Source organism: Kogia breviceps, chromosome X, assembly GCF_026419965.1.
Source record: "Kogia breviceps isolate mKogBre1 chromosome X, mKogBre1 haplotype 1, whole genome shotgun sequence".
Lineage (NCBI taxonomy): Eukaryota > Metazoa > Chordata > Mammalia > Artiodactyla > Physeteridae > Kogia > Kogia breviceps.
Window position 1 is genome coordinate 77,308,744 of NC_081330.1, and position 22,722 is coordinate 77,331,465.

Consider the following 22,722-nt stretch of genomic DNA (forward strand, 5'->3'; position numbering starts at 1 on the left):
AATATGGGATTTGAGCTTTCTCATGGGCAAAAGGGAAGGATTAGGGGATTTAAACAAGGGTGTGCAATCCTATTTTAGAGATGTTGCTCTGAGAATTAAGGTAGGGGTAGCCTAGCTTTGAAGTGTAAAGAAAAGAGAAGACTCTTAGAATCCTAGCAGGTCACAAAAGGCTCATAAAGTTCCTCCAATATTAATCAACCCTTTCTGTTTTATGGTCTGAGACCCTAGAAAGGTCACGTGAACTGATCACACAGCTAATAAAGTGACAAAGTTTAAATCTGAAGGTCTGCCCTGATTCTCAGTCTAGTGCCTTGATTACTACTCCCTGGTTTTGAACTTAAGTATGATCAGCAAAAAACGACTACAGGAATGGGCATAGAAAGTGTGAAGAGCAAGAAAATGAAAGATCAGAAGAGGAGGTGTTAAGCTGTGTTCTTGGGGGGACAGCTTTGTTTTTCCCACATTTGTAACTACAGAGTTTTGCAAACTTTACTACTAAAAACAGACAAACAAAAGAACATCCCTTGGTGAGAAGGCCAAGAATGGTTAGTGGTAAGAGGGTTAGAGGGAGTGCGTGCTAAGGAAGCTTATTCTGTCTGAGAAGAAAACATGTGGCCCAATCCCTAAAGAACAGGTCAGAAAGCTGAGGTTTCTGTCTATTTGGCTAACCACAGGCTCCACCTCGAAAGATGTACTCCAGCGCCCTCTGCTGAATCCTAAAAGCTGGTCTCCCTAGCTATTGCTGACGCATACAGTAGGAGAAGCCAAAATGGCGGCGACGCCTCCACGCGCCGCCGTACTGTGGAGGATGACGGGAAGGATTCGGTAGCAGTGACTGGAGGATGGACCCGGGGCGCTGGCCGCTGAGTTTGGGGTTTTGGATCCCTGAGCTGTGACAGCACCTTCTTGTGAAAGCGCTTTGGAAAATTTAAAGAGGTCTCTAAGCTACAGGTATGGCGATGTTGTTGTCATTACAGCAGACAGTCCAGTAGGCAGCGGTAGAGTGTAGCATGAGAGCCTCACCTGATCCCTATTTGTTTCTAGAACTGGGCTGTTATGACAAGATTTAGGCTAAATTAGAGTTTAAGATTGGTGGAATTTAGACTTTAAAGGAAGGAGTTTTAATCTGAGATACCTATATGAGCCACACGGCAGGGATTTATGGGAGTGGTAAAGATCAGTTAGTGAGCTTCTTGAAATAGTATGTAAAAACATATACGTGTGAATTTCTGTGTATTTCGGGGGAGAGAAGGTCCAAAGCTTTTATCAGATTTTTCCAAAAGAGTTGGTGATCCTTCCTTTAAAAGATTAGTTTCTCCTAGGGGCAGGACAGGAATAAAGACGCAGATGTAGAGAATGGACTTGAAGAAATGGGCATGGGGAAGGGGAAGGGGAAGCTGGGACGAAGTGAGAGAGTGGCATGAACATATATACACTACCAAATGTAAAATAGATAGCTAGTGGGAAGCAGCCACATAGCACAGGGAGATCAGCTCAGTGCTTTGTGACCACCTAGAGGGGTGGGATAGGGAGGGTGGGAGGGAGATGCAAGAGGGAGGAGATATGGGGATATATGTATATGTATAGCTGATTCACTTTGTCATAAAGCAGAAACTAACACACCATTGTAACTCAATTATACTCCAATAAAGATGTTAAAAAAATGGCAAGTAGCATGTGCCATTTTTGCCCTTCTCACTGTTTGTAATATGGATGTAACAACTGGAGTTCCAGTAACCATCTTGTGACCTTAAGGATGAAAACCATGTGCTAAGGATGATGGAGTCACCATACCAGCCCTGAACAGCCTACTACTAGATCTTTTTTGCGTGGAAAAATAAATGTCTATGTTATTTGAAAAACAAAAAAAAACGATTAAGTACTAAGCCAAAGATACCATACCATAATGATTATGCAAAACTTTAGAGCCAGACTCTCTGGTTTCATATCTTTACTAAGATCCCTAGCTGGATGACCTTAAGCAAGCATCTTAACCTGTCTGTGCTTCAGTTCCTCATCTGTAAAATGGGGATAATACCAATGCCTACCTCTGAGGGTTGTTACAAAATGAGTTTATTAACTCAAATTTGTTATACTAATCATATAATGTATGCTTATTATTACTAAAAATAATTTGATGGCTTCCCCAAGAGTTTAGTAACCCTTGGCAGCATTATAGTGCATATATATATATATATATATATATATATATATCATATAATATATATATATCATATCATATATACGTATATATATATGTATCATGTTATTACAATTTCAACATCTATTCTGTCCTTTGATCCTCCTTATGATTTTATGAGGTTGGTTTACACATAAAGAAAATTGGGACAGAGACAGGCTGAATAACATATATAAGGTTGTCCTGGTTAGTGATTGATTTGGGATTCTAGAACCAGGTCTGCCGGATTCTTGGCCTAGTGCTCTTTTCATTATGCCATGATGGACTTGTGCAAAGGACCTTATGGAAACGTGGGTTAAACCCTGACTTACTGACTAGAGTCAGTCTAACCCTGACTCTCATTTTAGAGTTGAGAAAAGAAATCCTCAGGTGGTTCTGTATCCAGCCTGGGTTTGAATACATGTGTCATGGAACAAATTGCATATTTGGCAACCCAATCTCATTTATAGAAGGATAACTTCATTGTAATTTGACCTATTAACATTCAGACTTGTGCAGGTTTCTCAGGTGTTAAAGGAAAACTAAAAGTTTTCCTTGACACTGTTCTCTCTCCAGCTATCACCTTCTTTCCTTCTCTTCTCAGCAGGCTTCAAGAAGAGGGCTGTTTATTCAGGATTTCAAAACTTTCACTTTCTGCTTCACCTATCCACTCACTTCCCTAAGCATTCTATCAGTGTCCTTCTCATTGGCAAAGCTAGTAGACATTCTTTTGACCCTTATCCTACTTTTAACCCTGTTGACCTATAAGGTACCATAGTGTTCTCATTTTTCTTTAGTTTCTCTGTCCTTTCCTTATCCATTTTCTTCTATGGTTTATTTTCCTCTGTCTAATCCTTATTTACAAAGATATGTCCTTGGCCTTCTCTCTTTCTTATTTCACATTCATTCCCTGGATAATCTCATCCCCTCACTCAGTTTCAACACCTGGAGCTAATGGCTATTAAATTTATGTCCACATCCCAGGCTCTTTTCCCCAACTCCACACTCATATATCAAACTGTCTACCATATATTTCACAAGGAACTCCAACTCATTCTTCTAAAACCAAATTAATCATTTTACCCTCGCCTCATATCTGAAGTGCTACCATCCAACTTAGTCACCAAAGCCAGAAACCTGGCTATAATTTTTGATTCCTCTTTCTACCTTAACTCTTATATATCATCAATTTATCCATTCATTTAACAAATGCTGAGTACCTACTTTGTTCCCAGCATTATGCTATGTGATGAGGATATAGCATCTAGGTCAGTCCCTGGCAAAGCCCCTGCCTTCATGCAACTTTCATTCAAGTACCAAGCTCAGTATTACGCTGTGATTCACATACTAAATTAATCAAAATTTTAAATTGTGAAAATGAGAATAATAATGTGCTATGAGAGCACATAATCTGGGGTCATGTAAGACTTCCCTGAGGAGGTGATGTGTGAGTTGAAGGCTGAGGAATGAAGAGGAATTAATTAGATAAAGAGAGGGAAGAGAGTATGGGCAGAGGAGAGAGCATGTGTACAAAGCCCTGAGGCAATGAGGAGGGTGATGTATTTGAGAATCAAAAAGAAGACCAGTGTGTAGTTGGCATGTAGAGAAACATAGGACAGAGTGCCATGAGACAAGGGTGGAGAGGTGGGCAGAAGCTTTATAGGCCACAGAAAGAATTTGGACTTTTTCTTGAGATTAATGAGAAGCTGTTAAAGAGTTTTCATCAGAGAAGTGACATAGTCAAATCTGGGTTTTGAAAAGATCACTCTGCCTGCTGAATAGCATATCAGAAGATTGGGGAGGCAAGTTAGGATGCTTTTGAGGTAAATGAGGCAAGAGAGATGGTGAGTTCTATTGGATTTGTGAAAGTGAGGGTCAGAGAGAGGAGCATATTAAGGGATTAATTAGGAAGTAAAAGTAATAGGACATAGAGACTGATTAGATACGAGTGTAGGAGGTGGCGAGGTAGAGAGAATAGAAGTCCCAGGTTCCTAGTTTCTATCTTGAACAACTAAGTGAATGGTGGTATCATTTTCTGAGTTTGGAATACTACAAAGATAAAAAAAAATTGGGGGTGCAAATAGATGATTTTAGATATCATAACTTAATTGGAAACATTTTTTGCTTTCCTGGTGATACATAAAATAATAATAATGCCTCTTGCAATGGATGACATTAATTTTAGTTAAATTTTCTTGATGAAACCAAGAACATGGTTGAAATCACCCAAGGAGAGAATACAGACCCAGAAGAAAAGGGAGCAGAGGCCTGAGACTTGAGGATTTCTAATGTTTAAATATCCAGGGGATATGAACTGGCAAAAAGACAGAGAAAGAACAGGAAGGGAATGTGATATCCCAGTTTTATTTTATTTTTAAAAAACTAATTAATTAGTTAATTAATTATCTTAGAGCATAGTTGATTTACAATATTATATTAGTCTTAGGTGTCCAACATAATGATTCAATATTTTTATAGATTACACTCATTTAAATTATAAAATATTGGCTATATTCCCCATGCTGTACAATATATCCTTCTATCTTATTTATTTTCTACGTAGTAGTTTGTACCTCTTAATACCCTACCCCTGTCTTGCCCCTCCCTGCTTCTGTCTCCCTACTGGTAGCCACTCATTTGTTCTCTACATCTGAGTCTGTTTCTGTTGTTTATTCATTCACTTTGGTTTTTAGATTCCACATATAAGTGATAACATATAGTTTTTTTTCTTTCTCTTCATATCGTATTACACTAATACACTATGCACTATACCTTCCAGATCCATCAATGTTGTTGCAAATGGCAAGACTTCACTGTTTTTTAATAGCTGAGTAATATTCCATTGTATATATATATATACAACACCTTCTTTATCCATTCATCTGTTGATGGACACTTAGATTGCTTCCATATATTGGCTAGTGTAAATAATGCTGCTATGAACATTGGGGTGCATATATCTTTTCAAATTAGTGTTTTTGTTTTCTTTAGCTATATACTCAGACATGGAATTACTGGATCATTTGGTAGTTCTATTTTTAGGTTTTTGAGAAATCTCCATGCTGTTTTCCACAGTGGCTGTACCAATTTACATTCCTACTACTAGGGTTCCCCTTTCTGCACATCCTCACCCAGTTTTGTTATTTGTGGTCTTTTTGATGATAGTCATTCTGACACTTGTGAGATGATACCTCATTTTGGCTTTAATTTGCAATTCCCTGATTATTACTGACTTTGAGAATCTTTCCATGTGCCTGTTGACCATCCATATGTCTTCTTTGGAAATATGTCTATTCAGGTCTTCTTTCCATTTAGAAATCAGGTCGTTTGGGTTTTTTCAGATTAAGTTATATGAGCCATTTATATATTTTATATATTAATCCCTTATTGGACATATCACTTGCAAATGCTTTTCCCATTCAGTAGGCTGTCTTTTAATTTTGTTGATGGTTTCCTTTGCTGAGCAAAGGCATTTAAGTTTAATTATGTCCCACTTGTTTAATTTTTTCTTGTATTTATCTTTGCATGAAGAGACAGATACAAAAAAATATTGTTGTGTCTTATGTAAAAGAGTGTACTGCCTATGTTTTCTTTTAGTTTATGGTTTTCAGTCATACATTTATATCGTTAGTCCATTTTGAGTTTCAATTTCTATATATAATGTGAGAAAATGTTATAATTTTATTATTTTTCATGTAACTCTCCAGTTTTCCCAGAACCACTTATTGAAGGTACTGTCTTTTCCCCATTTTATGTTTTTGCCTACTTTGTTGTAGAATAATTGACAATAAGTGCATGGATTTATTTCTGGGCTCTCTATTATTTTTATTTTATTATATTTTATATTTTTAATAACTATTGGAGTATAATTGCTTTACAATGGTGTGTTAATTTCTGCTTTATAACAAAGTGAATCAGTTATACATATATCCCCGTATCTCTTCACTCTTGCGTCTCCATCCTTCCCACCCTCCCTATCCCACTCCTCTAGGTAGTCACAAAGAACCAAGCTGATCTCCCTGTGCTATGAAGCTGCTTCCCGCTAGCTATCTATTTTATGTTTGGTAGTGTATATATGATCATGCCACTCTCTCACTTTCTCACAGCTTACCCTTAGCCCTCCACATATCCTCAAATCCATTCCCTAACAGGTCTGTGTCTTTATTCCCAACTTACACCTAGACTCTTCATGACATTTTTTTCTTAGATTCCATATATATGTGTTAGCATATGGTATTTGTCTTTCCCTTTCTGACTTACTTCACACTGTATGACAGACTCTAGGTCCATCAACCTCACTACAAATAACTCAATTTCATTTCTTTTTATGGCTGAGTAATATTCCATTGTATATATATGCCACATCTTCTTTATTCATTCATCCGATGATGGACACTTAGGTTGTTTCCATCTCCTAGCTATTGTAAATAGAGTTGCAATGAACATTTTGGTACATGACTCTTTTTGAATTATGGTTTTCACAGGGTATATGCCCAGTATTGGGATTGCTGGGTTGCATGGTAGTTCTATTTGTAGTTTTTTAAGGAACCTCCATACTGTTCTCCATAGTGGCTGTACCAATTCACATTCCCAACAGCAGTGCAAGAGTGTTCCATTTTCTCCACACCCTCTCCAGCATTTATTGTTTCTAGATTTTTTGATGATGGCCAATCTGACTGGTGTGAGATAATATCTCATTGTAGTTTTGACTTGCATTTGTCTAATGATTAATGATGTTGAGCATTCTTTCATGTGTTTGTGGGCAATCTGTATACCTTCTTCAGAGAAATGTCTATTTAGGTCTTCTGTCCATTTTTGGATTGGGTTGTTTGTTTTTTTGTAATTGAGCTGCATGAGTTGCTTGTAAATTTTGGAGATTAACCATTTGTCAGTTGCTTCATTTGCAAATACTTTCTCCCATTCTGAGGATTGTCTTTTGGTCTTATTTATGGTTTCCTTTGCTGTGCAAAACAAGCTTTTAAGTTTCATTAGGTCCCATTTGTTTATTTTTGTTTTTGTTTCCATTTCTCTAGGAGGTGGGTCAAAAAGGATTTTGCTGTGATTTATGTCATAGAGTGTTCTACCTATGTTTTCCTCTAAGAGTTTGCTAGTGTCTTGCCTTACATGTACGTCTTTAACCCATTTTGAGTTTATTTTTGTGTATGGCGTTAGAGAGTGTTCTAACTTCATACTTTTACATGTACCTGTCCAGTTTTCCCAGCACCATTTATTGAAGAGGCTGTCTTTTCTCCATTATATATCCTTCCCACATTTATCAAAGGTAAGATGACCATATGTGCATGGGTTTATCCCTGGGCTTTCTATCCTGTTCCATTGATCTATATTTCTGTTTTGGTACCAGGACCATACTGTCTTGATTACTGTAGCTTTGTAGTAGAGTCTGAAGTCAGGGAGCCTGATTCTTCCAGCTCCATTTTTCGTTCTCAAGATTGCCTTGGCTATTTGGTGTCTTTTGTGTTTCCATACAAATTGTGAAATATTTTGTTCTTGTTCTGTAAAAAATGCAAGTGGTAATTTAATAGGGATTGCATTGAATTTGTAGATTGCTTTCGGTAGTAGAGTCATTTTCACAATGTTGATTCTTCCAATCAATCCAAGAACATGGTATATTTCTCCACCTATTTGTATCATCTTTAATTTCTTTCATAAGTGTCTTATAGTTGTCTGCATTCATGTCTTTTGTCTCCTTAGGTAGGTTTATTCCTAGATATTTTATTATTTTTGTTGCAATGGTAAATGGGAGTGTTTTCTTAATTTCCCTCTCAGATTTTTCATCATTAGTGTATAAGAATGCCAGAGATTTCTGTGCATTAATTTTGTATCTACTTTACCAAAATCATTGATTAGTTCTAGTAGTTTTCTGTTAGCATCCTTAAGATTCTATACATGTGGTATCATGTCATCTGCAAACAGTGACAGCTTTACTTCTTCTTTTCCAATTTGAATTCCTTTTATTTCTTTTTCTTCTCTGATTGCTGTGGCTAGATCTTCCAAAACTATGTTGAATAAGAGTGGTGAGAGTGGGCAACCTTGTCTTGTTCCTGATCTTAGTGGAAATGGTGTCAGTTTTTCACCATTGAGAACAATGCTGGCTGTGGGTTTGTTATATATATCCTTTATTATGTTGAGGAAAGTTCCCTCTATGCCTACTTTCTGCAGGGTTTTTATCATAAATGGGTGTTGAATTTTGTCAAAAGCTTTCTCTGCATCTATTGAGATGATCATATGGTTTTTCTCCTTCAGGTTGTTGATATGGTGTATCACGTTGATTGATTTGCGTATATTGAAGAATCCTTGCATTCCTTGCATAAACCCCACTTGATCATGGTGGATGATCCTTTAAATGTGCTGTTGGATTCTGGTTGCTAGTACTTTGTTGTGGATTTTTGGATCTATGTTCATCAGTGTTATTGGCCATTAGTTTTCTTTTTCTGTGACATCTTTGTCTGGTTTTGGTATGAGGGTGATGGTAGCCTCGTAGTATGAGTTTGGGAGCCTTCTTCCCTCTTCTATATTTTGGAAGAGTTTGAGAAGGATATGTGTTAGCTTTTCTCTAAATGTTTGATAGAATTCAGCTGTGAAGCCATCTGCTCCTGGGCTTTTGTTTGTTGGAAGATTTTGAATCACAGTTTCAATTTCAGTGCTTGTGATTTGTCTGTTCATATTTCCTATTTCTTCCCGATTCAGTCTTTGCAGGTTGTGCATTTCTAAGAATTTGTACATTTCTTCCAGGTTGTCAGTTTGTTTGGAATATATTTGCTTGTAGTACTCTGTCATGGTCCTTTGTATTTCTGCAGTGTCAGTTCTTACTTCTCCTTTTTCATTTCTAATTCTATTGATTTGAGCCTTCTCCCTTTTTTTCTTGATGAGTCTGGCTAATGGTTTATCAATTTTGTTTATATTCTCAAAGAACCAGCTTTTAGATTTATTGATCATTGCTATCATTTCCTTCATTTATTTCTGATCTGATCTTTATGATTTCTTTCCTTCTGCTAACTTTGAGGGTTTTTGTTCTTCATTCTCTAATTGCTTTAGGTGCAAGGTTGGGTTGTTTATTCGAGATGTTTCCTGTTTCTTAAGGTAGGATTGTATTGCTATAAACTTCACTCTTAGAACTGCTTTTCCTGCTTCCCATAGGTTTGGGGGCATCGTGTCTCCATTGTCTTTTGTTTCTAGGTATTTTTTGATTTCCTTTTTGATTTCTTTAGTGATCACTTCTTTATTAAATAGTGTATTGTTTAGCCTCCATGTGTTTGTATTTTTTACAGAGCTTTTTCTGTAATTGATACCTAGTTTTATAGCATTGTGGTCAGAAAAGATACTTGATACAATTTCAATTTTCGTAAATTTATCAAGGCTTGATTTGGGACCCAAGATAAGATCTATCTTGGAGATTGTTCCATGAGCACTTGAGAAAAATGCGTATTTTGTTAGTTCTGGATAGAATGTCCTATAGATATAAAGTAAGTCCATTTTGTTTAATGCATCATTTAAAGCTTGTGTTTCCTTACTTATTTTCATTTTGGATGATCTGTGCATTGCTGAAATTGAGGTGTTAAAGTCCCCTACTATGAATGTGTTACTGGTGATTTCCCCTTTTATGGCTGATAGTATTTGCCGTATGTATTGACATGCTTCTATGTTGGGTGCATAAATATTTACAATTGTTATATCTTCTTCTTTGATCCCTTGATCATTATGTAGTCTTCTTCTTTATCACTTGTAATAGTCTTTATTTTAAAGTCTATTTTGTCTGATATGAGAATTGCTACTCCAGCCTCTTTTGATTTCCGTTTGCATGGAATATCATTTTCCATCCCCTCACTTTCAGTCTGTATGTGTCCCTGTGTCTGATGTGTGTCTCTTGTAGACAGCATATAAATGGGTCTTGTTTTTGTATCCATTCAGCCAGTGTTTGTCTTTTGCTTGGAGCATTTAATCCATTTACATTTAAGGTAGTTATTGATATGTATAATCCTATTCCCGTTTTCTTAATTGTTTTGGGTTTGTTATTGTAGGTCTTTTCCTTCTTTTGTGTTTATTGCCTAGAGAAGTTCCTTTAGCATTTGTTGTAAAGCTGGTTTGGTGGTGCTGAGCTCTCTCAGCTTTTGCTTGTTTGTAAAGGTTTTAATTTCTCCATCAAATCTGAATGAGATCCTTGCTGGTTAGAGTAATCTTGGTTGTAGGTTTTTTTCCTTCATCACTTCAAATATGTCCTGCCACTCCCTTCTGGCTTGTAGAGTTTCTGCTGAAAGATCAGCTGTTAACCTTATTGGGATTCCCTTGTGTGTTATTTGTTGTTTTTCCCTTGATGCTTTTAATATGTTCTCTTTGTATTTAATTTTTGATAGTTTGATTAATATGTGTCTTGGCGTGTTTCTCCTTGGATTTATCCTGTATGGGACTCTCTGTGCTTCCTGGACTTGATTAACTATTTCCTTTCCCATATTAGGGAAATTTTCAATGTTAAACTCTTCAGATATTTTCACAGTCCCTTTCTTTTTCTCTTTTTCTTCTGGGACCCCTATAATATGAATATTGTTTCATTTAATGATGTCCCAGAAGTCTCTGAGACTGTCCTCAGTTATTTTCATTCCTTTTTCTTTATTCTGCTCTGCAGTATTTATTTCCACTTCTTTATCTTCCAGGTCACTTATCTGTTCTCTGCCTCAGTCATTCTGCTATTGATCCCTTCTAGAGTATTTTTACTTTCATTTATTATGTTGTTCATCTTTGCTTGTTTTCCTCTTTAGTTTGTCTAGGCCCTTGTTAAATGTTTATTGCATTTTCTTGTTCTATTCCCAAGATTTTGGATCATCTTTACTATCATTATTCTGAATTATTTTCAGGTAGACTGCCTATTTCCTCTTCGTTTTTTAGGTCTCGTGGGTTTTTATCTTGCTCCTTCATCTGCTGTGTGTTTTTCTGTCTTCTCATTGTGCTAATCTTATTGTTTTGGGGGTCTCCTTTTTACTGGCTGCAGGTTTGTAGTTCCTGTTGTTTTTGTTGTCTGTCCCCAGTGGCTAAAATTGGTTAAGTGGGTTGTGTAGGCTTCCTGGTGGAGGGGACTAGTGCCTGTGTTCTGGTGGAAGAGGCTGGGTCTTGTCTTTCTGGTGGGCAGGTCCACGTCTGGTGGTGTGTTTTGGGTTGTCTGTGGCCTTATTATGATTTTCGGCAGCCTCTCTGCTAATGGGTGGGGTTGTGTTCCTGTCTTGCTAGTTGTTTGGCATAGCGTGTCCAGCACTGTAGCCTGCTGGTCGTTGAGTGAAGCTGGGTGTTGATGTTGAGATGGAGATGCCTGGGAGATATTTGCTATTTGATATCATGTGGAGCTGGGAGGTGTCTTGTGGACCAGTGTTCTGAAGTTGGCTCTCCCACGTCAGAGGCACAGCCCTGACTCCTGGCTGGAGCACCAAGAGCCTTTCATCCACATAGTTCAGAATCAAAGTGAGAAAAAGTAGAAAGAAAGACAGAAAGAAAGAATGAATGAAAGAAAGAAAAGAAGGAAGGAAGGTAAGAAAGAAAGGAAGAAGGAAGGAAGGGAGGAAGGAAGGAAGGAGGGAAGGAAGGGAGAAAGGAAGAAAGAAAGAGGATAAAATAAATTAGGATAAAATAAAATAAAAAATAATCATTAAGAAGAAAAATTTTAGAAAGTAGGAAAAAAAAGGTACGATTAGAACCCTAGGACAAATCATGAAAGCAAAGCTATACAGACAACATCTCACATAGAAGCATACATATACACACTCACAAAAAGAGAAAAAGGGGAAAAAAATAATATATCTTGCTCCCAAAATCCACCTCCTCAATTGGGATGATTCGTTGTCTATTCAAGTATTCCACAGATGCAGGGTACATCAGGTTGATTGTGGAGCTTTAATCCGCTACTTCTGAGGCTGCTGGGAGATATTTCCCTTTTTCTTCTTTGTTCGCACAGCTCCTGAGGTTCAGCTTTGGATTTGGTCCTGCCTCTGCTTGTTGGTCACCTGAGGGCATCTGCTCTTTGCTCATACAGGACAGGGTTAAAGGAGCAGCTGTTTCAGGGTCTCTGGCTCACTCAGGATGGGGGGAGGGAGGGGCATGGATGTGGTGCGAGCCTGCAGTGACCGAGGCCGGCGTGATGTTGCACCAGTCTGAGGCAGGCCATGCGTTCTTCCATGGTTGTTGTCCCTGAAACTCAGGACCCTGGCAGTGTCGGTTTGCACAGGCTACCGGGAGGGGAGGTATGGAGAGTGACCTGTGCTCACTCACAGGCTTCTTGCTGGCTGCAGCAGCAGCAGCCTTAGCATCTCATGCCCATCTCTGGTGTCCATGCTGATAGCTGTGGCTTGCACCCTTTTCTGGAGCTCCTATAAGCAGCGCATTTAATCCCCTCTCCTCACACACCAGGAAACAAAGAGGCAAGAAAAAGTCTCTTGTGTCTTTGGCAGCTCCATGCCCATCTCTGGAGCTCCTTTACCTGGCAGGCTTAATCCCCTCTCCTCACGCAACAGGAAACAAAGAGGCAAGAAAAAGTTTCGTGTCTCTTCGGCAGCTCCGTGCCCCTCTCTGGAGCTCCCTTAAGCAGCACATTTTATCCCCTCTCTTTGTGCACCAGGAAGCAAAGTGGGAAGAAAAAGTCTCTTGCCTCTTAGGCAGCTCCAGAATTCTCCCAGACTCCCTCCCGGCTAGCCATGGTGCACTTAGCCCTTCAGGCTGTGTTCGTGCTGCCAGACCTCTCCCTGTGATCTGACCGAAGCCCGAGCCTCAGGTCCCAGCCCCCGCCCATCCCGGTGGGTGAGCAGACAATCCTCTCGGGCTGGTGAGTGCTCGTCAGCACCAATCCTCTGTGCGGGAATCTCTCCGCTTTGCCCTCCGCACCCTATTACTGTGCTCTCCTCCATGGCTCCAAAGCTTCCCCCTCTGCCACCCACAGTCTCCGCCCATGTAGGGGCTTCTAGTGTGTGGAAACCTTTCCTCCTTCAGAGCTCCCTCCCACTTGCAGGTCCTGTCCCTATTCTTTTGTCTCTGTTTATTCTTTTTTCTTTTGCCCTACCCAGGTACATGGGGAGCTTCTTTCCTTTTGGGAGGTCTGAGGTCTTCTGCCAGCATTCAGTGGGTATTCTATAGGATCAGTTCCACGTGTAGATGTATTTCTGATGTATCTGTGGGGAGGAAGGTGATCTCTGCAACTTACTCTTCTGCCATCTTCTCTGTGCTCTCCTGTTTCTTGAAGTAGGATTGTATTGCTATAAACTTCCCTCTTAGAATTGCTGTTGCTGCATCCCATAGTTTTTGTATCATTGTGTTTTCATTGGCATTTGTTTCTAGGTATTTTTGATTTCCTTTTGATTTTTTCAGTCATCTCTTTGTTATTTAGTAGTGTATTGTTTAGCCTTTATGTGTTTTTAGTTTTTACAGCTTTTTTCCTGTAATTGTTATCTAGTCTCATAGCATTGTGGTCAGAAAAGATACTTGATATGATTTCAATTTGTGACCCAAGATATGATCTATACTGGAAAATGTTCCGTGAGCACTTGAGAAGAAAGTGTATCCTGTTGTTTTTGGATGGAATGTCCTATAAATATCAATTAAGTCCATCTTGTTTAATGTGTCATTTAAAGCTTGTTTGTCCGTATTTATTTTCATATTGGATGATATGTCCATTGGTGAAATTAGGGTGTTAAAGTTCCCTACTATTTTTGTGATACTACTAATTTCCCCATTTATGGCTGTTAACATTTGCCTTATTTATTGTAGTGTTCCTATGTTGGTTGTATAAATATTTACAACTGTTATATCTTCTTCTTGGATTGATCCCTTGATGATTATGTAATGTCCTTTTTTGTCTCTTGTAATAGTCTTTATTTTAAAGTCTATTTTATCTGATATGAGAACTGCTACTTCAGCTTTCTTTAGATTTCCATTTGCATGGACTATCTTTTTCCATCCCCTTACTTTCAGTCTGTATGTGTCCCTAGGTCTGAAGTGGATCTCTTGTAGACAGCATATATACGGGTCTTGGTTTTGTACCCATTCATCTAGTCGCTGTCTTTTGGTGGGAACATTTAATCAATTTACATTTAAGGTAGTTATCAATATGTATGTTCCTATTATCATCTTCTAAATTTGGGGGGATTTGTTATTGTAGGTCTTTTACTTGTGTTTCCTGCCTAAAGAAGTTCCTTTAGCATTTGTTGTAAAGCTGGTTTGGTGGTGCTGAATTCTCTTAGCCTTTGCTTCTCTGTAAAGTTTTGATTTCTTCATTGAATCTGTATGAGATGCTTGTTGGGTACAGTAGTCTTGGTTGTAGGTTTTTCCCTCCATCACTTTATATATGTCCTGCCTCTCCTTTCTGGCTTGCGGAGTTTCTGCTGAAAGATCATCTGTTAACTTTATGGGGATTGCCTTGTATATTATTTGTTGTGTTTCCCTTGCTGATTGTAATATTTCTTCTTTATATTTAATTTTTGATAGTTTGATTAATATGTGTTTTGTCTTGTTTCTCTTTGAATTTATCCTCTATGGGACTCTCTGTGCTTCCTGGACTTGATTAACTATTTCCTTTCCCATATTAGGGAAGTATTCAACTATAAACTCTTCAAATATTTTCTCAGTTCCTTTTTTTGTCTTCTTCTGAAAACCCTATAATTCGAATGTTCATGCATTCAGTGTTGTCCCAGAAGTCTCTGAGACTGTCCTCGATTCTTTTCTTTGTTTTTTCTTTATTCTGCTCTGTGGTTGTTACTTCCACTATTTTATCTTCCAGGTCACTTATCCGTTCTTATGCATCAGTTATTCTATAATTGATTTTTTTCCAGAGAAGTTTTTATTTCATTTTTTGTGTTGTTCATTATTGTTTGTTTCCTCTTTAGTTCTTCTAGGTCCTTGTTAAACATTTCTTGTATTTTCTGCATTCTATTTCCAAGATTTTGGATCATCTTTACTCTCATTATTTTGAATTCTGTTTCAGGTAGACTGCCTATTTCCTCTTCATTTGTTTGTTCTTGTGGGTTTTTACCTTGCTCCTTCTTCTGCTGTGTGTTTCTCTGTCTTCTCATTTTGCTTAACTTATTGTGTTTGGGGGTCTCCTTTACACAGACTGCAGGTTTGTAGTTTCTGTTGTTTTTGGTGTCTGCCCCCAGTGGCTACGGTTGGTCCAGTGCATTGTGTAGCCTTCCTGGTAGAGGGGACTGGTGCCTGTGTTCTGGTGGATGAGGATGGATCTTGTCTTTCTGGTGGACAGGACTGCATCTGGTGGTTTGTTTTGGGTTGTCTATGACCTTGTTATGATTTTATGAAGCCTCTCTACTAATGGGTGGTTTGTGTTCCTGTCTTTTTAGTTGTTTGGCATATGGTGTCTAGCACTGTAGCTTGCTGGTCGTTGAGTTGACCTGGGTCTTAGTGTTGAGATGGAGATCTCTGGGAGATCTTTTGCTGTTGGATATTACGTGGGACTGGGAGGTCTCTGGTCAACCAATGTCCTGAACTCAGCTCTTCCACCTCAGAAGCACAGGCCTGACACCCAGCTGGTACACCAAGACCCTATCAGCCCCAGAGCTCAGAAGAAATGGGAGGTAAAAGGAAAGAAATGAAGAACAAAATTAAATTAAATTTATTAAAATCAAAAAATCAAAAAAGTATTGAAATTAAAAACAATTGAAAAGTAATTTAGAAAAAGAAAGAAAGAAAGAAGAGAGCAACAAAACCAAAAAATAACAAATCCACCAATGATAACAAGTGCTAAAAAGCTATCCAAAAATAAACAAAAATACAGACAGACAGAACCCTAGGACAAATGGTAAAAGCAAAGCTATACATACAAACTCACAAAAAGTCAATCACCTCAATTTTGTGATGCTCTATTGTCTATTCACAGATTCCAGAGATGCAGGGTACATCAAGGTGATTGTGGAGTTTTAATCTGCTACTCCAGAAGCTTCTAGGAGAAATTTCCCTTTCTCTTCTTTGTTCCTTTGCAAAGCTCTTTGGGTTCAGCTTTGGATTTGTCCCCACCTCTGAGTGTAGGTTGCCTGAGGGCATCTGTTCTTACCACAGACAGGACAGTGTTAAAGTAGCAGCTGATTAGGTGTTCTGGCTCACTCAATACGGGTTGGTGGGAGAGAGGGTTATGGAAGGTGGGGCAAGCCTCTGGCAGTAGAGCCCATCATGATGTTGCAACAGCCTGAGGTGCGCCGTGTGTTTTCCTGGGGAAGTTGTCCCTGGATCACGGGACCCTGGCAGTGGCGGGCTGCACAGGCTCCCAGGAGCGGAGGTGTGGATAGTGACCTCTGCCTGCACACCAGCTTCTTGGTGGCTGCAGCAGCAGCCTTAGCATTTCATTCCTGTATCTGGTGTTCACTCTGATGGCCATGGCTCGTACCCATCTCTGGACCTTGTTTAGGCTTTTAGGCTTTGAATCCCCTCTCCTCACGTACTCTGAAGCAATGGTCTCTTGCATCTTAGGCACTTCCAGACTTTTTCCCGGACTCCCTCACAGCTAGTTGTAGCACACTATCCCCATTCAGGCTGTGTTCACGCAGCCCACCCCAGTCTTCTCCCTGGGGTCTGACCTCTGAAACCTGAGCCTCAGCTCCCACCCCCCAACCACACTGGTGGGTGAGCAGACAAGCCTCTCAGGCTGTTGAGTGCTGGTCAGCACTGACCCCTGTGTGGGAATCTCTCACTTTGCTGTCTGCACCCCTGTTGCTGTGCTCTCCTCTGTGCCTATGAAGCTTCCCCACTGCCACCTCTGGTCTCCACCAGTGAAGGGGCTTCCTTGTGTGTGGAAACCTTTCCTTCTTCACAGCTCCCTCTCAGTGGTGCAGGTCCTGTCCCTATTCTTTTGTCTCTGTTTTTTTTTTTTCTTTTTTCTTTTGCTCTACACAGGTACGTGGGGAGTTTCTTTCCTTTTGGGAAGTCTGAGATCTTCTGCCAGCATTCAGTAGGTGTTCTGTAAGAGTTGTTCCACATGTAGATCTATTTCTGATGTACTTGTGGGGAGGAAGGTGATCTACATGTCTTACTCCTCTGCTGTCTTGAAGGTCTCTGCTTCATTGTTTTCCTTAAAACTGATATATATAGACAGCCTTTCTTTCCCGGATTTTAAGATCTGTATATGCTCACCACAGACAATTTGAAAAATACAAAAATTAAAGAAAGAAATAAAAATCATTCACTGTCCTACTAAATAATGATAATCATCATTAATGTTTAGATATGTTTTCTTCTAATCTGTTTTCTATATATTACTGTTTACATAGTTGCATTCATACTATATGTATATTTGTGTGATGTTATATGACTTTATGTGAGAAATATACTCTAATCTTGCTTTTAAAGTTCCATGTAAACATCATTTTAATAGCTACATAATACCGCATCAAGCTATGATTCATTTAAACCTGAACAGGTTTATTGGACATTGAAATTGTTTGTAATGTGTTCCTATTATAAACCTCACCACTGTAATGAACATCTTTATGCATAAAGTATGTCTCTACCTTTTCTATGGTTCCTTAGAATGGATTCTCAGAAGTCGGATTACTAGATCAAAGCCCATGAATGTTTCTAACATTTTTTACTACATATTGCAAAATTGCCTTCCCAAAAATGGATACCAGCACCATTGCCTTGTAACAGCAGTGAGACCCCTGAAGCACAGTCTTTTCTCAGACCTGGGAAAGTGACTATCTTCTCTTCAAAGGGCCCTTCATCTGTTCTGGCAAGAAGAGTTCAAGGGCAAGGAGAAATTTTACATTGCCCTGAGTGTCAGCTAATAGGGTTATACCAAGAGAGTTGTTCTTTGAAGTTGGCAGACAGCTTAGATTATATGTAATCCCCCAAAACCTGGTGGTTAATTTCCAGTATATCCTGATCTTCAGCCAGTTCTCACTTCTTACTGGAATTGTAAAATTTGTGTTTTACATACCATTTTCCCTCTTTTATAAGGATCCAGTTCATTTCATCTTTTCCTGAACTTTCTTTCCTGCATCTCCTCACAAGATGATATACAGCAGACCCTTTGTCATCATACTGACATGAGTTCCATATCAAAGTGAACATTGCTTATAAACACTTTCAACAATCTTAGCAAGCAAATATCAACACTGTACTTAAAAAGCCTAAGTGAGGTACAGGAAAATAAAACAATGCATTTATAGAAAACCTTTTCCTTATTCAGACTCAAAATGCTATAATTTCCTCAATGATGTTTGATGGACTGGGGATCTGTTTGTTGGAGCCCAGAGTAAAGCTATCAAACCACAAGCTTCAGTCAACCCAGAATAGTGTATTTAATGCACTTTTTTCTTTAATATTCTGGTTTGTGTCAACATACATTCCCAGGTACCAGTGACACAGCTGGTTAATTTCTTTTTCCAGATATTTCGAGCCAAGGTCAATTACCTGTGGTCTGGAGGGCAGAAAGGAGGTTCAGCCAGTAGTTAGACACAAACTGAATACCCTAATCCAAAGTGCTTTGTAATTACTTATTGTTTATACCTTATATAGCTCCAGGAAGTAGATAAATGATGTGTATCCTCTTGCATCATTCCTCCTGGCTCTGTTCTCTTTACTTTGGTGGAAGCTAGCCCTACTAATCTCTCCACATTTAAGCTCATCTCTTCCTTGCAGTGTAGACTACTTTTGGCTTCAGGAAAGAATTACCAAAGAAGTCTTTTCCCGTACACCTCTCTACTTACTTAAGTATAAGTAAGTAAGTAAACAAACAAGTAAATAAATCTATTTGTATGTTTGGAGACTGTGAGATGGGAAGGCTTAACATTGAGTGAACTTCCCTGTTAGATGGATTCCAGGCAATTAACATTTAGGCAATGACAATGTGGCCCTGTTCTGATGGTGGGGACCATGTATAGACAGATGCACACATTCCATTCTCTTACTTCCTTGCCTCAGTATGGAAGGAAGAGTGAAGGTGGATTCTTTAGGGCCAGGAAATTATCATCCTCCCTCTAAACAATAAGGAGACACAGAGGACCAGAGAGGCATGGAAAATCAAAATGTATGGAAGTCAGGGGCCCAAATGCAGAAAGCAGAAAGTATGGGAGAACTCTTAATTCTGGTAGGGTCAGAGCTATGGGCTAGAGTCAGAGTAGAAAGACATAAATTTAATAAACAAATGAGGATGAGAACAGAGGAAGTATGAAACAATTGTCTTAAATGTCATCTAGTAATTGTGATTTACATCTGTGGGGCATATATCATATAAACAACAGAGTTCTATAGCCCCAAGGTGCTCCTTCATGAACACCAGTTCTTGACAATAGACAACTGGCCTTTTTTTTTCATCCCGAGGATGGGAGGAAGCAGGAAGAATACAAAAAAAAAAATATTTTCCGTCCCTCTTTCATGTCAAGTGTGCACAAGGTGCTTTCATTAATCTTATCACTTCAGTGAGGTGGTTATTATTCCTATTTTACAGATGAGAAGATAAAGCCTCCTAATTCTCAGGAAAGAGCCCATCCTCCTGTGAACCATCATGATGTAGTAGTCTTCAGCCATGTTGCCAATGTTCCAGTCTTTCTTCCCCATCCCAAATATGGGTCATTCTATATGACATCACTCCAGTCTGTTTTTGCCAGTGAAAGATGCAGATCTTACTTCCTATTTCTGGCTGCCTCATCTCTGCTAATGCTCTGGTCTCTGCCTGCTTCACAAGAGTCTCCTTCACCAAGTCATGCCTCTAATTCAAACCTTGCCACTTGTGTGGCAAAACTAGGCATTGTCAGCCTGATAATAATAACAATAATGGCATGTATCATTTTTTTGAGCACTTACCATGTGCCAGTTTTGGATCAAGCTCTTAACATGCATTATCTTATTTATTCCTTGCTCTAGCCCTTGTAAGTACTATTATTATCCCCACTTTACAGAAGAGGAAAAATAAATTCTTGCCTACATCATAAATATCATCTAGTACAACTCCCCCTCTCCCTGCATCCTGCTCCAGCCCATTGGCTTTCTTGCTGAGCCAGTGGGCTAGAGTCAGAGTAGAGAGCCATGAATTTAACAAACACATGATGATGAGAACCAGGTTTAACTTGCTCAATATAATATTTCTTTCTGTTCCTCAGATAGTTCAAATATGTTCCCACCTCACAGTCTTTACACTTTCTATTCCCTCTGTAAGGAACTCTATTCCCCCAGATTTATTCTCATGGCTGACTCCTTCACGTATTTGAATCTCAATTCAGACGTCACTTTGAGGCTTTCTTTGCCTCTAAAATAGCATACATATACACATACCCCATCACTGTTTTTTTCCCTGACCCTGCTTTTTTTTCATTATCTTCTTTCTCTCCTTCTTTCTTCCTCCTCTTTCTTTCTTCCTCCTCTTTCTTTCTTTCTTTCTTTCTTTCTTCCTCCTCTTTCTTTCTTTCTTTCTTTCTTTCTTTCTTTCTTTCTTTCTTTCTTTCTTTCTTTCTTTCTTTCTTTCTTTCTTTCTTTCTTTTTCTTCCTTCCTTCCTTCCTTCCTTCCTTCCTTCCTTCTTTCCTTCCTCCTTCCTTCCTCTCTCTCTCCTATCTCCCTCCCTTCCAACCTTTCTTTCATTCTTTCACTCTTGTAGTTGATATCTTTCTAAAGTTCTCTTAATTTGTTGACTTATTTATTGCCTTTCTCCACTACCAGACTATAAGCTCCATAAAACCAGGGATTTCATATGTTTGTTTATATCTATGTATTGTCCCCAATGCATAGTAAGCACTTAACTTATGTCTGATAGATGAATCTAGTGCTATCTGACTCCATAATCAGTGTTTTTAATTACTACACTTGACTCCTAGTTTGTCAAAGATGGGTAGTCACTTCTCTTGGGGCAGAGACAATTTATCCCTTAAAACTTTTATATGAAATAATTAAAGAACAATTATTTTTTAAATTAAGGATGTGAGCTGCCCAAATGCAGGCATTTTATCTTCCCTCCTGTGCTGTAATGGAAGAAAGGTGAACATTAGGGCCAGAAAGAACTAGTTTCAAGTACCTGGGCTGCCTTAGGTATCTTCATGACTTTAAAATGTTTATTCACTTGTAAGCCTTAGTTTTCATATATGTCACATATAGTTATTGTGACAAATAAATGAGCTATCATAGGTAACTTGCCTAGTTTACTGGCTAACACATCGTAGGCAGTTAAGAAATGTCAGTGCCTCATCTCTTGACACTTCTCCCAGAGTGAAACTTATCATGACATTTGTTAATTAGTGGATTCAATATTTATTTTGTACCCTTCAATAGCATCTAATATAGGGGTTTGCACATGGATGGTACTGACAGATTTTTTTCTTTAATTAACTTGCTTGATTAATATTCCTTTCATTCCTACTTGGAGGCAGGTCTGGAAGGTATGTATGTCCAATGTGGGAATATTATGAAGCTGGAAGGAAGAGAAAATAAGCTTGATGACAAAAGAGGGTCAAAAAATTATGTCCACACACTGATCTAATTATGACAAATACAGTAATGATTATAAAGTAAAGTTCTTCATCTGAATCCAAAAATACAATTGTCTAAATTCAGGTTGAAAGTGGTATGGTATAGCCCAGTATGGGTGAAAAGTTTAACTTAGGAGTCTTTGTTGTCATAAAGTTCAGTAAGAGTAAGCAGTGTGATATGGCTATTAAAAAAGAAAAATGAATATCATATGGATTTCAGGGTACCCTTTGGATCTTGTCATCACCTGGAATTGATCCACTTACAGAATCTTAAATGATGTTTTCTTCCTTGCACCACAATCCTTTATCCTTCTAGCTTTCTCTTTGGTTCCTACTCAATGTATTTTCTTCCTCTTTAACACCAGTCTGATTACCCTGGTACTTCTTCTGAGTCAATTAATCCTGTGTGGCTCTACTTCTTTCCCTATGGAGCTTAGACCCACAATACATCTTATTAACCATAACTTTAATGACATAATACCCTTGTATTTTACATACACTCACGCTGATAAAAGATTCTCAGCCAACGGTTATCTCAGAATATCCAGAATGGTGGATCCAGAGGGGTAGGGTGAAGTGAGGAAGGAATATTCAAAGTCTATATAACTCCTTTCCAGAGATTCTGTTCCACACCCACTCCAGCCCGGGTTGATATTTACTGCCCTTTAATAAGCCACAGTTGTAGTGTTGTAGTTACAAGTGTGGACTCAGATTGAGACCACCTGTGTTTGAATCCTGATTCTTTGGTTTGCTAGCAGTGTAGATAACCTCTGCATTTTGGTTTCTTTGTCTGTAAGATTAGAATAGAATAGACTCTTAAACCCTAGAATTGTTGTAATGATTAAATGAATAAGCATATGTAAAGCATTTATAACAGTGCCTGGAGGATGGTAAGTGCTCAGAAATTGTTAATTATTCCTGTCAAACACACTTCAGTAGTATTTCAGGGGGGAAAGTTTGAGAACCCTTGCTGTGTGCTCCCTTCTCACCATATTAGGGCCTTACAAAATCTATGCGCTCCATCCTTAGCTGGGCTTTCATTGCTACACTTGACAATCATTTTAATGTGTCCTAGGTCAGCCCTCCTTCTC

The 22,722-nt window shown here is 38.7% G+C and overlaps 1 protein-coding gene across 1 annotated transcript in view; it reads left to right on the plus strand.

Annotated features, from left to right (window-relative positions):
* Positions 1–780: 780 nt before the first annotated feature.
* The window catches only part of EDA2R (ectodysplasin A2 receptor), a 147,799-nt gene continuing 125,857 nt past the window's right edge, over positions 781–22,722 (plus strand). The window contains exon 1 of the mRNA XM_067023477.1: positions 781–951. The gene's annotated coding sequence lies outside the window, so the exon portion shown is untranslated. The remainder of the gene's footprint in view (positions 952–22,722) is intronic.